Source organism: Etheostoma spectabile, chromosome 8, assembly GCF_008692095.1.
Source record: "Etheostoma spectabile isolate EspeVRDwgs_2016 chromosome 8, UIUC_Espe_1.0, whole genome shotgun sequence".
Taxonomy (NCBI): Eukaryota; Metazoa; Chordata; class Actinopteri; order Perciformes; family Percidae; genus Etheostoma; species Etheostoma spectabile.
Genome location: NC_045740.1, coordinates 13,608,522 through 13,626,430, shown reverse-complemented (window position 1 = coordinate 13,626,430; position 17,909 = coordinate 13,608,522). Strand labels below are relative to the sequence as shown.

At 40.5% G+C, this 17,909-nt stretch overlaps 1 protein-coding gene across 1 annotated transcript in view; it reads right to left on the bottom strand.

Annotated features, from left to right (window-relative positions):
- Positions 1-17,909, bottom strand: part of cspg4 (chondroitin sulfate proteoglycan 4) — a 69,177-nt gene that overhangs the window by 31,178 nt on the left and 20,090 nt on the right.

Genomic DNA, 17,909 nt, shown 5'->3' with positions numbered 1-17,909 from the left:
TGGAATAGTGAAGCAGAGAGAGAGATTGCTGTGTCAAAGTTAGAACATTCCTACGAGATCTTGAGGAACAAAACATTCCCGCCTAAACAACAGTAGCATCCAGTAGCCTAGCTGGGCAGTGGGTTTAATGCCACGAGGCAAACATCTCACAGAATAACTTCTCAGACACAATTAAGTCAGGGAAAATAAGACATTCCAATTGATAGCTATAAATGGTAAAAGTATTTTCTCAAGACTTTGTTTGGAGGTGGCCATCTGTGTGTATGTGTGCCTTTAAAAGGCAGCTCGTGTCTGTGTTGCATCTACATTAATGCCACGCTGCCAACTTCAAAACACTGAAGGCTACATTTGTCCTTTGGTTTCTCATCCTGTAAATGAACCCCTCCATCCTAGATCTGCAACAAACACTGGAAAATGGGAACAAAGACAATCATTTTGATTTCAGCGAGGACAAAAGCAAAGCTTTTATCATGGTGCCCATGCTTTTGTGATTTCACCACGAGGCGTTTGCTTTTGGTTCCAAGGCTGCTCTGTCATGAACAAAGTCAGTGATGAAGGGTCTTAGCACAGGGCCAAATACACAGAGCCATTCGATTATACACTGCAGCACAGCACCGGTCTCCTGCAGCCAAAGAAGGCTCTGAAAAATAAATGTCACCGAAAATAGTTTTTTACATTATCACATACTGTATTGTGTGAATTCTAACTAATGAACTAAAAGAAGCCTGGTCCTCCCAGACTCTCATACATTTCATTTGTTCAAAGAGTCTGGCTAATCTCCATTGACAAGTGTTGACATCCTTGAAGGCGGGTACTCTGTTGAAGTTTAAAACTATTGGATCTGCCCAGAGCCCCTCTGGATCTGCCATAACCAATCGCTAATGTTTAGTCATGACGTATGTCATGCGCATGTGCACCAGTAAGGGAGACCGACAAGGCTCATATTTAGCCTTGGCCAACTCCTTCACCACTGATGGAGCAAGCTGAAAAATAAAACTTTTACCGAACCAAGTGGGGAGGAGGGCGGCAACATCATGGCCACCAACAAAACTCAGCATTGATTCTAATTGCTCGGGCTTTAACTTCTGGATATTTGTCAGAGTTGCAAAACGGGGCCGAATGGCTTCACTCGCATCTTTCTCCGCCATCGTTACACAACTACAACTCTAGCACATGGCCTCAATATCATTGTTCTCATCCACTCCCTCTGTTTGCTGATTGGACAGCCAAAAATTTGGCTGGAGAAAACCCAACACTACCGAAAACCAAGACAGAGTACTGAAGGGAAATGAAAATTGAGCGTAAGTACGTACGAGGGCGGAGCCAGTCTAGAAAGAAATTAGAGACAAATATCAAAACTAAAGCAAAGATATCCTTCTGGGCAATTCAAAACGAGAAATGAGCTGAACATGCAAATGACCAGTTGTATTACTGAATCACATGAAATTATCAAAGTTACACATCATCCATTTTAATAACGTCCCTTTTGTCGTTGAGGCTGTTGTCGTCAGCTGTTTTTTTCTGTGCCAGAGGCTATTATGGTACAGTTCAGAGAGTTTCTGGTAAGGCTAAGGTATTCCAAATGAAACACGAGTGCTAAATTGCGCAGAAGCATTCAGACTGAAACTGAAAAATGGGGGAACAGAATCTTTTCTTACAGGCAATTGCATTAACAAAGAAAATCGCAATGAGCTCCATGGTTCTTAAACCCGAGCTTTTGCTGGATTGTTCACTTAGCATGGGGATAAAAAGCTGAAGGAGAAAGCGATGCCAAGACAATTCTGCCTGGGGATTTTCTGGTTCAAATTCAGCTTGCTGCTGTTGCCTTCAGGAAAAGGAGCACATTTTCTAATAATACACACAATAGGTTTACTCTCTGCAGTGTACCTGGACCTGGAATTCATTAGTTCCCCAGCTAAGCTCTGTAAAGCTCTGTACAGAATAGGCTTCGTGGAGGAAAAGCACATTTTAAAGCGTCTATCTGTCTAAATGCCCTGCTCTGTGACACTTCTTTTGTCTCTGCACTCTTGCTTAAACCTTTACCGTGTTTACACTGTCTAACAGGTATGCAAAAGATTACTCACACCTATAGGATGAAGAAAAAAACAATGAAGTGCTTTTGAGAATGAGCATCACAAGACTCATAACACAACACTCAGCTACATTGTCCATCTTCCATATATTGTCCATCTTTCTATACCCAACCCCAAGGGACTTAGGCTAGATAGGAACTAGCTGAGGTGACAAGGCATCATTATCTGTAAGGGATGATATCATCCCTCCTCCTTCAGAGTGTGAGCTGGAGCTGTGATGCTGCTGACACACTTGGTGTCAGTCTGTGTGTGGAGGTTTAACCACCAAAGAGAACAGCCTCTGATCTATTTAGCTACCACACCCCACCTCACACTACTTTATTGTGTGTCAAGCAGAATCCTGGTCTCAGGCCAATGCAGATGGCTATAATTTGATGACTGACTGCACTTGTATTTATAATGCTCTGAGGAAGTCTTCCTCTCTTTCACCAGGGACTGAATGAATTACCCTCTTGTCTTTCTTTCCCTTTCCTCCTCCTCCTACTCTTCTCTATCTTCTTTTCGTCCCAATCTAGAGACACATGTCCGGAAAAGCTATGGGGAAGAGAGGCACGCTGACCGCAAGTGCAGGAAGATTGGAAACATTCAGACGTCTTTGTGTCCTGTGACTAGACTGTGCCGATGAGTAAGAGTCATTTTAAATGAGTGCGAAGATGCACAGACAACATTTTGGATTTTGGGATGCTTTTGTGTTGCTTGTATTGTCATCAAAGGAAATACTACAATTCACAAGCACAATGTCTAATGGTTTTATCTATCATCATGAGTATGCACATTTCTTTCAAATAATGTGTTTTAGATGTTTAAAATATCATGCAGAAGTTTTGAAGTTGTGTGTTCCTCTACTCCAATTTTGCCATGGTAACACTGCCTGGAATCCAAACAAACCACCTACTTGCGTAAGCTATGGTTAAACCACAGTTAGGTTTACTAGAAATAGTGGCTGTGTTGGTCATTTGTTTCCTTTTCTGGTCTGTGTCTGTTACAACAGTACATACTGGCTTTTGGATATAATTATGCAAAGGATAGGGTGTTGTTAACCATAAGTAGAATTGGAGAGCTTTTAAGGGTGTAAAGGCATTTACCTCCATATGGCAACACAGCCATTACCATGATGAGCAATTACATCACTCATAAGGGTCAATGGCACTTGTGCTTGCAATAAACATTAGTTTTCCAGTTATGTTTGCAGATAGCAACCCAGTGGACAATTAGAACATAAATTATGAATAGTTGTGTATCAGACATAGGTGCTGGGTCAATTACGAAACTTGATCAACTATTTTGATAATTGTCATATATCAAGCAAAAGTACCAATATTTGTTAGTTTCAACTTCTCAAACTTCTCAGAATGTCCAAATTTAGCCAAAGTACTTTTGCTGCCTAAACTTAACAATACATGGGAATCAGGACACCTGTTTTTTTCTTCTCTCTCACCATCCCAACCACCACCCTCTGACTTCCATGCTTTGAAAAAAACCTGAAAAAATGCTTCCACTGTACATCATTCATGTAGCAATTATGTAAGTAGCAAAACAAATGAATAGTATATCTATTTAGGAAACAGAGTTGTCAGAGCATTCCTGTAAACAGTCAACCCATTCTAATTCCCAATTCACCAAATACTGACGCTTCGTCAGTGGCTGTCAGCATCAGATACCAATGCACAAATCACCCTTAAGCGTCTTTATGTGACGCACCGGGCAGAGCAGCAGCTCCTCCGCTGCACAGTAAGATGACGGTGCATTAAGAGCGACAGGGTTCGTATCACTGAAATGTACATTTTGTAACCCCACCCGCGGCCTTTTTTTAACCTAACTGTGTCGTTCTTTTCCCACGTGTTACTTAAACAGACATTTTTTTAACCCCACCCATGATCTGTTTTACCCTGCACATTGAAATTGACGCCAAATTGGTCCCAACCCAGAGCGTCAAAAAGTGACACCAAGAGTCCCAACTAAGCACGTTGAAAAATGACGCCAAAGTGGCTACCATAGGTTAGTGTGTCAAAATGTTTATTGATAATTCTTTGATAATTGGAAAACAATTAAGTGACGAATGCTTGCCGCTTATGTTTTGGTTTGGTAATCAGCTGTGTGTCAATTCAGATGAATGCAAACTACAATGTACCTACTTTGGACACTGGATAACCAAAAAGCCAACAAAACAACACATATTCCCTACAATGATCACAGCACACTGGCTGCTTTGAAAAGGAGGTGATCATGTTGGTGCAACATGTTTACAGACCTGACTCTGAATAGCAGTCTGTATAAAAAATACTGCCAACTCCAGCACTGTTAAACAGCAGAGAGCAGAGCCACAACTCTGCATACCTTGACAGCGCTGCTTTATAAGGACCCCTTCTTCCCCGCTGACTTTTCAGAAGTCCCCAGGGACACACTTTTACAAGCTTTACAGAGCCATTTCTCAGGCCGGACTATGTCAGTGTGAAAGTTAACACAACATTATGTTGGTCCTCTTTCAAATCCCTGCCTACCTCTGCATCCCTCTGAGACACTCCAGCACTAGCTAGAGTGAAGAGGTACAATACATTAAAAAAAGCAGGCTTGTGGAGCCTCAGCGGGTGGCCTCCTCTAGGGCAATAATTAACTTTTCAGGCTCCCTCTATGTAAAAATCGCACTTACACAACAGACAAGGGGTGGCAGCAGCAAAGAAAAATTATGACCTTTCCTTGTGAAAGGAGAATGGCAGTGTAATGTAATTTCAGTTTAGGAAAATGGACCTGTGAAAAAAGGGAGGGAAAGCATGGAAAGGATGTGAAAGACTCAGTGTTGTCTGGGTTTGTGTTGTTAATGTGAGAGGGGCTCTGAAAGGCCAGGTTTCTATACAAAATGAATAGGAAAAGCCCACTTTCTTCAGAGGGACACAGAAAAAAAAGAAGGGCCTTGATCCTCTATAGCCAACTTGTTTTGTTGAGGATAACTGACTTTGTATGTGCTGCCATTTTATTCCTTCATCACAGGATTGCGATGAGATTGAGAAAAGGAAATCAAGGAGGTGGGAGGTTATGGAGGAGTAGCTGAAGACCACACGGCATCCAATCATATCATTGGAAATCTCTGCGGAATACTTCAGAAACTTGCCATGAACTCCTCTCTGCGGTCTGTACACTCTCCTGCACAGCTGCCAGAGAAAACATTTCAAATGTTGGCTGCATTTCAGTTTCATGCTAACTTTGCTACACTGTATTTCAAGGCAACAGCGAACAAAGAAATATTGTGCTACTTCAAAACTTCACAATGGGACATACTCAAATTTCCAGGTTGGGCTTCAGCTGTAAAGTAAACATCTTTCCTCAAACCCAATATTCCAGCCGAATAAGACGTGACGAATTCCCAGTTTGTTGGCTCATCCCCCTCAACTAACAGACTTGTTGGTCATAATGGATTTGGACTGATGATCTCACTCACCTAACAACATAGTAAGACAAACAGAGCAGTGAACAGAAGCATTGTATTGACTCAGGGCTCTGCTGTAGTTTATGACTGGCTAATACAAACCTGCCTCTGTCAGCCCAGCCGAGCTACGGAAGCCATCAACCGCCAAGGTCCCAGTGGGTGGGTCCTGTTAAAATTATCCCCCCGTGACATCAGAGGACTGACCCTCCCTTCATACTGTTTCAAACTATATCCCTCCCCATTTACACCGACACTTTCTTTTGCCAAATACTCCTGCACTACAAGTACCATTCTAACAAGTGATTGTTTGTACATCAAATGTGACGTTCTCTTTTTTCCCCTCAGCTAGAACAAGGCTGTTTACAGACTGAACTGAAGGACATTTAACACTCCGGTAAGGAAATCCAGAGTCAAATCTCACCATGTGGAAAGGGTGTTGAGGCAGAGAACAGGAAGCTAGAAAGTATTACCAAATAGCGATGGAAATCACATACAGACTATTAGACATTTACAATGATACGTTTGTCATCTTGCAGAACACAAAGTGCCCTGTACTACTTAAAGGTCAATAAAGGATTTTCATTATCCTACTTTACTTTATTCTAAAATTGAGAACACTGCACATAAATCATGACTGGCTAGACTGTTCTGGCTTTGTTCCACAGCACTGACCGTCCAAGGTAATTGCAGGAGGAAATTAGACAGCAGTTAAGTATAGCCACTTACATTTTAATATTTACAATGTCAACACAAAATGGGAGTGCAAAGAGGGTCTGTGTCCTGTTGCTACAGCTACTGATTAGTATGGATAATTAAACTAAATTACTTTAATGTTAGTTATTTTAGGCCACCAGTTTGAAGCCCTCATTTTCCTGTTTGATGCAACTCGGTTAAGGCCTTCTATTTTTCTAAATTGCATCCGATTTCTACATACATGTACAGTGTCATGTCTTGCATATAAATTGGCGGATGAACATTACATAACTGTTACTTGCTCATTCACTCATAGCAACACTCATTTATTTCTCCATACCATCAGCAGTTAAATACACTACTTCCTTATATGCTATCACTGCCTCATAGCTCCAAGGCTCCACTGGAAGCAGCATATTAAGCAAAACATTGGCAAAGCAATCAATGTTGGGAACATAATGAATGTTAGCATCAATGCGGATTATACTGCATGCATGGATGTAACATTTATAACATTTGACCCTGTTTACACCCGGTTATAAAATGTGTCTTGGGAGAATGGATCACAAGTAGACAGCTTTGAATACAAGTGTAAATGACCACCAAGATGCAATGTAATCTGATGACTCGTCCCACTTGCTGAGACGGTCACCACCACACATCCTTTGTAGTGTAAACACAATTTTACACAGATTTTCAGTTGAGTTACATTGTCCAACTATTCAATGGAGAAAAAGCTTCCAGGCAGAGTAAGCTAAGCGAATAGCCTTCAGGCTTCAACTCCATACATACAGTGCAGACGCGTAAGAATGCTAACTGATCTTCTTACCTATCTTTTGGCAAGAAAGCCAGTGTATTTTGCAAAATGTCAAATGTTTCTGTTAAAAGCACTGAAGAGAACACAAATATATACTATTATAGATCTTCAAGTATTCCTTTAGTCCTGAATTTGGGATTTTCCATCTTTGACGTGAGCATGTAACACATTCTCAATGTAGCCTCTGTTCTTGTGTCGTGACTCAAACGGGCCTTAACAATTCCTGGTAAATCACTTAATGTCAGCATACTGCACTCTTGAGGTATTTTTTGTGGGTTTTAATGTTTCTATCATACATACCACCAGTACCCTGTTGCACACTACTGAGAGCATCTGAGGCATCATTTTAACTGTCACAACTTCAAGTATGAAAGTGCAGAGAACACTTAACAGCAGTATGGTTTGGTCTCGTCATTTCCCACCTTAACACTTCTTTGTGGGTATTGAAAAGGTATGTCTACATGTTTGCTCTCATCCTGATTATTTCTAGGTCTAGCTTATTCACCGTTAACAGTCATTTTGAATATATCAATAGATCCATTCAGCTTTTGCTCAGAGTGCCCTTATGACTGCAGTTATGAGAATGAGTGCAAGCATCAGTCACTACACCACTAATTATCAGTATGACATTGGCTTTTCAGTGGGCTGGAAAACACTTTGCTGAGTAGCAGCTCACTGTCATAAATCATTACACTTGACCCTCAGCACAGGAGAAGAGATTTGAGACCTGGACCCAGAGAAACTTTGCTCAGCTGGGATCCGATGCAGGGGAACTCTTGATAGAGATGTGGTTTAAGTTGGGTTTGGCTGCTGCAGAGGCTTCAAATATTTCCCAGCCAAATCTCATAAATTAACCTCACTTTTCTTTTTACATGTTTTCCTCTATTTTTGTATTTATCTCTCATTAGGGTCTCATTTATCAAAAATGCTAGAAGAGTTGTAGATTGTCTTGTAGATTTTGATACGTGTGTTAATAGGTTTTGGAACAGATAGTTCTACTACAAATAAGGACGCACAGATACCGATAACAGTATTGTGTTTCGGGTCCGATACTGTGCTCACTACTAATGTATGTTAGTCATACTCATAAAACTACTTTGTGACCAGACCTGATACCACTTCATGCGTCACTGCTTGTGACGCTAGTTAGCACTACACCTGGCAGCAGGCAATGGTAACCTACCCTTGGCTAATAGCTTGCTGAAACACAGTTAAAAAATGTAAAAGCCAAATGGTGTAAAGAGTGGCTGTATTTCACTAAAAAGGGCACACGGAAAAGTCTGTAGCTATGACACAGCGTAGCTTTACCCGGTAGCCTGCAGATTCACTCTTCCAGAGACCATGACCACTACCAGAGTCGGGGATGATGGAGAAACAACAAAACTGTTAAATCCTCATGCTTCCCTTAAGTCACCCATGGCAACATTTTGCCATTCCCATGTAAACAAACCACCGATGGAACTTATGGTGCATTTAGGTAGACCTTTAGAGTAGGGTGACCAGACGTCCCCGGATTCCGGGGACAGTCCCCGATTTTGGCGACCTGTCCCCGGCTGGATCTGTCCCCGGAAATGTCCCCGGTTTTCACTGTGACTGACAGACCCGAAATTGGAATGAAAGAAAGAAAATACTGACAATACGTAGCCAATGGTCGCACACGCTATACAGAGCCTGCGGTACAGAGATGTTTTAGGAAGCCGTATTTTACGATGCTAAAATCACTGGTTATTTACATGGAGTCTGGTGGGTTAAGTGAACGCAATTTCGCGGACTTTTATGTTTTAAAAAGGATCTTAATCTTTAACAGAAAAGTCGACCTCCTTAGCCCCTAATGAGAATAGCTCTAGGTCTAGTGTCCCCGTTTTAAGTTTTACAAAAGTAAAAACATTGTTTTGGAGGTTAATACGCTTCTGAGCTGAAAATGTCCCCGGATTTTGTCTGAGAAATCTGGTCACCTTACTTTAGAAAGTCATGACACGTTGAAGTGTCCATGAGCAAAATCCTAACCCCAATGGACAAGTCAGTGCCTTACATGTCAGCTCCACAGTCATTGATGTGTGTGAATAAGTGAACGAGAGGCAATTTGTGAAGCGCTTTTTCTGCCAAGGTAGTAAAGCAGGTAATTTACCAAAACAACAAGCCCCCCCCCCCCCCCCCCCCCACAAAGTGACATATGATTTGAATCAGAGTGTTGAATGAGTGTCTGAATGCTATAACTAAGCATTCAAGGCAAAGTTTTGCTACAAATTTCAGGCAATTTCACAAAAGTAGCCTTAGTTTTATGTTGGATTCAATTTTATGCATAAAAACCATAAACTAACTATATATACTGTATGTATACACACACTTTTTGTTACTTTTAAGTGTCATTGTTACAAACTTTTCCATGACCACATGTGATACTGAGGCCTTTCTTTAAATGAGGCCCTCAGTCTCGCTGTGCTCCAAGGAGGGAAACTGTGATACAGAAGCTGCAGTGAAGGGGCCTCCCAAAACCCATATCCGGCTGTAACCTGGGTCTGCAAAGTCAGTGTGTGTTTCAGATCAGAGCGTCACATTAGCCCCATAATAAGAACCAGCTGAAGACACACACCACCAGACTGACCCTATCCAGCTTAGACTGACCCCTCCCTCCCCCACCCCTTCCCCACAAACCCTGGAGACACCTCTCTCTCGTCTAACTCTGCTGTATTTGGGTCGAGATAAATGCTTTATCCAGATGCTTGCTCCCAAACCCTTCCATCAAGCAGGGTTACTCCAAACAATTTTAGTGTACACACCCAAAGACAGAAGTACATGGTGCAAACATAAACATTCACTCTTGCTGCACACACACACACACACACACACACACACACACACACACACACACCACACACACACACACACACAATCTCCAATATGAGTTTTCGTATTTTTTTACGTCTTCAAATCTGGCAGTCAGTCCTCCATGTCCTGCCGGCTGAATCAGCCCACCGTCTCTCGTCATTCCAACAACTGTTTTCCACCATGCTACTGTTGGGGAGGCCCGCCCTGCTCCACCCAGCCCATCCTGCCACTTTTCACTCAATAACAGCTCAACTCTCATACAGGAAAAGTAAGGAGTACCCCTCCACCTCTCTTTCTTGTCCCTCTACCCTGTTCTCAATCTTCCTCTACCTGCTGCTTTCAACCCCCACAAACAGCCTATAAGATGGAAAGCCCGGGAATGCTGCGAAACAACTTACATATAAACAGCACTCTAATGTTCCTAGCTGCAACTTCTATATCCATTAAATTTTTCCACAATTTGCACAGTTTGTTTTCATTATTCAAGTACAGACTTGAAGATGGATAGCTCTGGTTTCAGTGGAAAATGGTGGTCCATGGGTGAATGGGTACATTTTGAAACAGGCTCCTTTCTCTCTCCTTTTTAATCACAGAAATATAATTTTGAGCTGACATAAACAGTTTAGATTTGTTTTAATTAAGAGAGAAGTGCTTTATTAACAATCTGTGCTATGTGATTTTGAGCTTTATTTTTGTTTATTTTTATTGTGACTAAATGGCAGAAGTTGGGATTGGGAGCAATATGAAAATGTTGTACTTTGTTTATTTAACCCTTTTTTTGGAACAGAGTAGATTCACTGAGCGTGAATTACTTTTTCCAGGAACGCCCTATTCCACACAGTTACATACACACATCTTGAAGGTAACAATGGGGGGGTACGGTTTTGCACAGGAGCTCCTTATAGTGGGTAATGACAAAGGAACAAGCGCTGCTCTTTGCTGTCTCTTTCCCACTTTTACTCAACTGGTCAGGGGATCAAACCGGCAAACTTCTGGTCACAAGTCGATATATGCATCTGAATTGCCTCAGTCAAAAAAAGAATAGTCCCATCTGTCTTGTGAAGTCATCCCTACCTACACAGGGCATATATGGCTTCAACGTAGAATACACATTTAATGTAAACACTGGACTTGGGCCTAAACACTCATGCCACAACTGTGGTAATGGTTTAAACATGTGGTGACAAACGTGTCCCGGGGGGAAACTAACTCTGCGTCCCTGCCAAATCATCCACTGACAGCAGCCACTCTGCACACCGCAGTGGACCGGGAGGGATGTCCTGGCAACATGCATCCTCTAACACAAGCCACTGTTTATGGTACATAACTCACGCCCTTTGGCAGCTTGTGCTGTGTACAGATGTAGCAATGAGAAGTCCCACAGTGTAATCTATGATGGCTGCACTAACCTTCACCTTGCTGGTAAAAGAAATGAAACTCTTTTTTAAAACGTTTTTTTTTTTTTTTTTTTACAGCTAAGCACTTTCTTTACTTGTAGTTTGCAACATTTGAGGCAGAATCATTCATCTTGGCCACGAAGGCACAGGATAAAAACAGGGTGGGTAAAGTCTACTCTGGCTGCTGCATCCTCCCTAAACTCCAAAGGTGTTATTTGAGACAGGAAGTTGAAGGTGATACGTTTTTTTGGTTGTATACAAAGTGAGTCTACGTACCTGTTTGCTACAGACAGCACAGTCATTATTTGCATGACCTGCCAAACACTCATCAAGAAAATGCAAACAGAGATTTTTGTAAGCATTTGAACAAACTACCAACGCTGTCTTTTTCTGGCGAAAATTTAATGTGTTAATTCTCAAAGAAAGGGTAACTTGTGACAAGGGTCATGAGTCAGATTTGAAGCCACAGTGCCACGAGTTCATGTGCATCACAGCTTGCTAAACCTCAGGGATGCCTCAAAGGCAGAAAGCACAAAAAACTTTTAGAAAAAATTTAGAAAGACAAAATGTTCTGAGTGAAAAAAAACATGATGAAAAAGACCTAGAGTATCTGGGAAGCATGCATCTCAGAGGTTGCAAAGAAAATCTTGAGAAGTACAAAAAGTGAGTGCAGATAAAAGTAAGAGCTGCATCTTTATACAGCCTTGTTATTTTTCCTGTTCCTGTATATTGGCACAAAACATCAGCAGATAGAAAGACAAGGTCCTTATTACACCCAATTTGCATTTAGATGATAACAAGAGAAGGGAGTTTGAATGGGCTGTTGTTCCAACAACTTCACCGAGTATCCAAGAGATGTAATTACGAGTGTGTACCTCATTACCTCTGACTGATTACAGTGTTATTTCTTCATTTTATCTGAGAGAAGTTGCTCATAATCTTCTTTTGTGTTACCCCACAAATGTGCATGGCTGATTCAACTAAAAGCTCATCACTGTGTTTGACACGACCATATGTATTGCAGATGACTGTGGAGAAATAAAACTTCCGCCCATATTGTGCCACCCACATCAAGGATGAGAGAGGATCAGCACAGATATTGTTAGATGTTGACTACTTCTCAACTATGTGTGTGTCCTTAAAGTGAAACTATTGTAACAGTCGCAGATCTGTCTAAATTGCCAGAACACTGGATACAAGGAATATTCATCTGTGATAGGGGAATGTAGCCTTCAGGTATGTTCAGAAGCCACAACGCGTATCCCTGTGATCCTAAAGGGGTTGGTTGTATGAAGAAGAAGACATTGTGAACATGTTGCACTTATTTATGTTGATCAAGCAATGTATTAGGGAAATAGTAATAGTTTTTGTAGGGGTCTAATATTTCTAGACCTAGAAGTCCCATTAAGTATCTGCATGGATAATGTTAGGTGTCTGGCAGTTGAAGCACTTCAAAAGCTTGGATGGACTTTGCTAAAAAGTCAAAACGTACTGTTCAAGTCAATGTAGTTAAAAATATGAAGACCGAAGTAATAAGACTCACCTGGTAAATTTTGGTCAAATTCTGTCACTGAAACTATGGAATGTGCTTTGTAGAAAACAGACAAACCATTCGGAATTTGGGTCTATTACATGCACTCAGCTACTATGGTGCTGGGTTTTTGCAAAAATGAAGCATTTGGAATTTAGATAAGCTGACAACTATTTGTTCAACAACAACATACGACAAACAATATATATTTAATGAATCTTAGCCATAAGCTGTTGAAATACATAATTGCTGTTAAGTGCTAACAATAAAATCATTGTTGTATCCTTTTTTACTGCACAGTACAGCAATAAATATCCATTTATCTTTGAAATGGCTCGAAAAAAACAGGAAGATATGGGATGTCCCCACGCCTTAGGGGCTGCGATGCTGACCTCGCAGTGTTAGAAATGAAAAAAAGAAACCAAAACCAGGGCATGTTTCATCATTTTAGAAAGACAGCTGATGTAAAGCATCAACAAGGCTGAGTTATAAAAGCTAGTGGAACATAAGCTAATTTGGATGGAAATTTAGTTCTCCACATCTGTTTTTAAGGAACAAGATTTGCCATTTTGCAGATTTTATTTCTCAACTGTCTCAAGACTTTTGTGTCTCAAGGTTGCTTCATGAACTATTATAATATCATAGCACCCATTAAGCTTTACATGGTTTATGTTTCAGGTTGTTGTTTCTTTGTTGTGTACACTGTTTAAATGTATCCGATAATCTAAATTGTGTGCATCTTGTGAGCCATCCATCATCTGTAAGACATTTCTTTAATCTTGCCACAGCAAAATTGATGGTGCGACATGCCATGGGCACAGATGGCTTGCACAGATTTTGTGCATAATACCCAAATCGCTACACGTAGTTTTACATACAGTGCTAACAGATCCTCGGCTATAATTAGATAATTGAACAGACATTTGTTCATCTCATCAAGGTGTTAGACGGCTTGTTGCCCCCTTTGTGTGGTGAATATAGACAAGGCTCTCAGACCTTGATGAATCCCGTTGTTAGAAGAACACAGTGTTGAAACATAGTGTGAATGAGAGCGAATGAGAGAGAGAGAGAGAGAGAGAGAGAGAGAGATTATCGAATCCTCAACGAGTGAACTGAGCACTGGTGGAAGCGGATGTGAGGAATGTGTTTTTTATTCACTGCTTAAGGCTGAATCTCCTTTGAGACAGAGTCACTGTCTTGACTGAAGACTAAAACAAAGCCCATGGTGACTAAAATCAATGCCTGCCTTCACAAGACCCTGTAGCCAATAACATAACAGAACCTGATGGAAGGCAACCATTGACGTTGTGGAGGAAAACATAAAAACAAACCCCAGAGGGTTTAAAAGTCTATTCCTTAATCCAGATATTGATTGCATGAAAAGTTTTACTTGTTAAGTGTGAGTCTGTAATTCAATCTTGTTTCATACACCTCCCCTGCATTATGTACTGCACGACTTGTCACAAAAAAACAGTTGGAATCAACAGCATGTCAAGCAAATATGGAGTAAACTCAGAGCTACTATCAATTAACCCTTTGCCTAACACAGACCCCGTAGTTACTGTTGATATGCCAATCAAGCTTTCCACTCCAGCACTACATTTAGCATTTTATAACTACAATGGTGGCAGATTCATCACTCAAAATTGTTGGCAAATCAATAAACAATGTGTCCTTGATTTCAGACAGAAATAGACAAAAGCTGGCATCTCATTTCAAGCTGGTGACCGCATGTGTTGTTTTTGGATGTGATGGCAACGGTTGCTAGCAGATTTGAATCTTGTTTTAAGATAACAACCGTGCAAAATGGTCTTAAATATGCATTTTCTTGGCTACATACATATACTAAAAGCAAGTCCTAGGCAAAAAAAGTCAGCATCCTCACCAGCTAATACATGTAAAAGACATGGGAACAAAACAAGTTATCCCTTGTGTTACAGTACAGTGTGATAAGGAACATGTAATATAAGACTGTTATTTTGTTACAACATGTTCCCTGTTTAAATCATTGGGTTACTAGTGCATTGTCATCGTACTGTGAAATGCAATTACATCCACATGGAGTTGTGCAGTCTATAAGCAGCATACTAACAACTAATTGTGTACCTTGTTTAAAATACGTCAATTAAGTTAATAAAGGAGTCTACGTCTCTGCTCCTGCTCACTGTGGATGAGTGAAAGTATGTCATGATGGTGCTATTAAAGATAATGTTCCCTTCTGGAGCAAATGTTCTGTTCTTCACCTTCTTTCTTCTCTATTTCCCTCCTAATGTTTTATGGACATGTGCTTAACATGCTGCCATTTGGCAGACATTGGCACTCTGACCACATGTCATGTTTAACAGACATGCAGGTCAATTACGCAGTACTGTATGTTCAACAGACCGCCTTTCTGATAAAACATTTTTTATTTCATATCGAAAGCTTTATAATGCTGACAGTCGGCTACAAATGGAAGCAACGGGTGCTTTAAATGTCAAGATCTAACTTTGGTATTCAGAAATCAGTAAGCTGCAACAACTAGTCTGTGACTGCTTTATATCAAAGGTTTAGCAAAAAATGATGAAGCGCGGCAGAAGATCTAACATTTTCTGGACCGACTATGCATTGCCGTTTCTATTTTGCTCTTCAGTTTCAATCAATTGACAGCCTCCTTGAATCTTACAGTGTCTTAAGATGCAGGAAATTAATGAGGACTTTCATGCCATCTAGTGTGTGTCACAATGTCATTGTTTACAGTTGCTGTTTCATCGAGGTGACATCAGGATGTGTAGAGAGTATGTTTGCTGGTCGTGTTGACTGGATTGACAGGTCTTCCAGGATTTAACTAAGAACCATGGTAGTTATGTCCTGTTATGACACAAGCTTGAATTCCATCACGGTTCCTTCGTTGTTTCCAGCATTTTAATCTTATGATCATTTGTAGTGAGTAAAACGGTGGTTGGTATCACAGTACATCAGAAAGACAGAACAGAAAGGTCCCACTCTGTATACCCAACATCCCAACTTTACTTCTGCAGTTAATGATATTCCCCTCTGTTACAGTCCCACTTTAGTGACATTTGTTCAATAAGAAATCTAAATTGTAATATACAGTGACATCTTGCCTAATGTAGCCTTAAACAATACAGCGATTTCACAGTGATTCACTTTAATCAGTGTCTATTGATGTATGACATTTAACTTCCTCAGCTCACTCATAATCAGTGTGTGTGTTAAGATGTAGTACAGAATAAATTATTGTTACAATAAACTTGATTGCCTTTCTATTCCCTCTGCTATTAGGCAGAGAGGAGCACTTCAAGCTGTTTAAGAAAAACTTTGATGTCAATTATGGAGACAAACATCCAAAAGTCAGGAAAAAGGCGATTATTCCTTTTTAAGGTAAGATTTTTTGGGGGCTTGCTCTTCTTTTGACCTCCTTCAGAAACCCCCCTTGCGCACCTATTTGGAACACTCATTGTGATTCATGAGCTGTTACTCAAATGTTGGCCGCATATAAAACTCCTTGAATTTTTTTCCAAAAAGGGAATTATCATGCTTTATGTTCCATCTGGCGCAGTTGGGAAAAGGATGAATTTGGGAGGATTAAACTTTTCCGTTCTCTTCTTCAACTCATTGAACAAAATATGATATACTTTCACATGTAAAACATGCGGGAAAGTAGGACAGGAGGCCTCTTTCTTACAAACCCAAACATAAGCCATCTGCAGATGTGTTCACTGCCGCTTACGCGCTAAGTAAGCAAACGTTGTAGAATGTCAATACGTGTGAGACCTAATGCACCGCATGTTGTGAGCACGCATATGTTGCATCTCATATCTCACAGGGAGATCAAATTCCACAGGAGCACATGATAATCATAAATGCGAGGATTAGATTTTTGAGTATTTTACAGATCTGGATGATCTGTCAAGCTGGCAACAGGCTTCCTATAAAAAAAGTCACGGGTCTCTCACAGCCTTAAACAGACAAATGTTAAAAGCCCAGTTACCAGTGGCAGACATTCATCTAAGACCAATGACACATGAAAAGACGTCAATCTGTGTTAAATCGAGACTGGATTCAAGTACTCAAAGTCCTTTGACTGGCTAATATAACATGGTAAATATACGATTAAAAAAAGACACCGACATCACCTGTGATGCTGTTGTCTGCTTGTTTACTCCGGTTGGAGTTTACGTTTGAAATGAAAACAGCTTACAAAACCATTAATTAACCATCCAAACAACACAAGCTAACCCAGTTAAAAGCTATCTGAGTGTAATTAAAATTCCTCTGGATTTAAATACATTCTCGAGTGTGCATGCTAACGGCCCTTTTGGGAGCTTCTTGGACTAATCAGAGTGACTGAGAAGAGTGTTCCTTTTGCTAATGGGTGAACACATGGATTTCGCAGCTCCCAATGCGATTATACTGTTATTAGGGTCAGACATTCATAAAGACTCATTATCACACCGTTTTTCCCATCATGTGTGTGGGTGATATCATTTCTATCTCTTTTGATGTGTGTAGTCTTCTTGCTTTGATTCCAGTGACTCAGTCCCTTTGAACCAATTTGTAAGTCACAGAGCTTGCACTCAAATATAACCCAAACTTAATAACAAGCAAAAGTCAAAAGCAAAAAGACAAAAAGGCCAAGAGCCTCTCTTGGCTGGTTTGATGTTTAAAATGTTCAGCTGGTTCCATTCGAATTTACTTTGAGCTATGAAATGGTTGAGATAAGATGGTTTCTGGCAAATTAAAAACCACTGTTTTTGGACAGACAGCTTGTACACACTGCTGTTTTAGGCAAATAACATGCCAAGCAATATACATGATGTCAGGATTAAGGATAAGGTCGGACATCACCAGCTTCAGTCTGAGGACACCTGGCTTCACTTAACAATTATAGATATTTGTGACAAGAATACCTTTCTTTTTTCAGAGAAGTTAACCCTTGTGTTGTCCTCCCGAGTCAAAAACTGACACAAATTTGAAATTTGTACCCCTTTTTCAGACGTTTTTTAAGTTTTCACCAACGCCACCTTACTACCACTAGTTTTACACTACTTTTTGGAATTCATGGTCAACAACCCTAATTTATATAGAATTATACTTAATATTTGAGTTGAAAAAGCAGAAA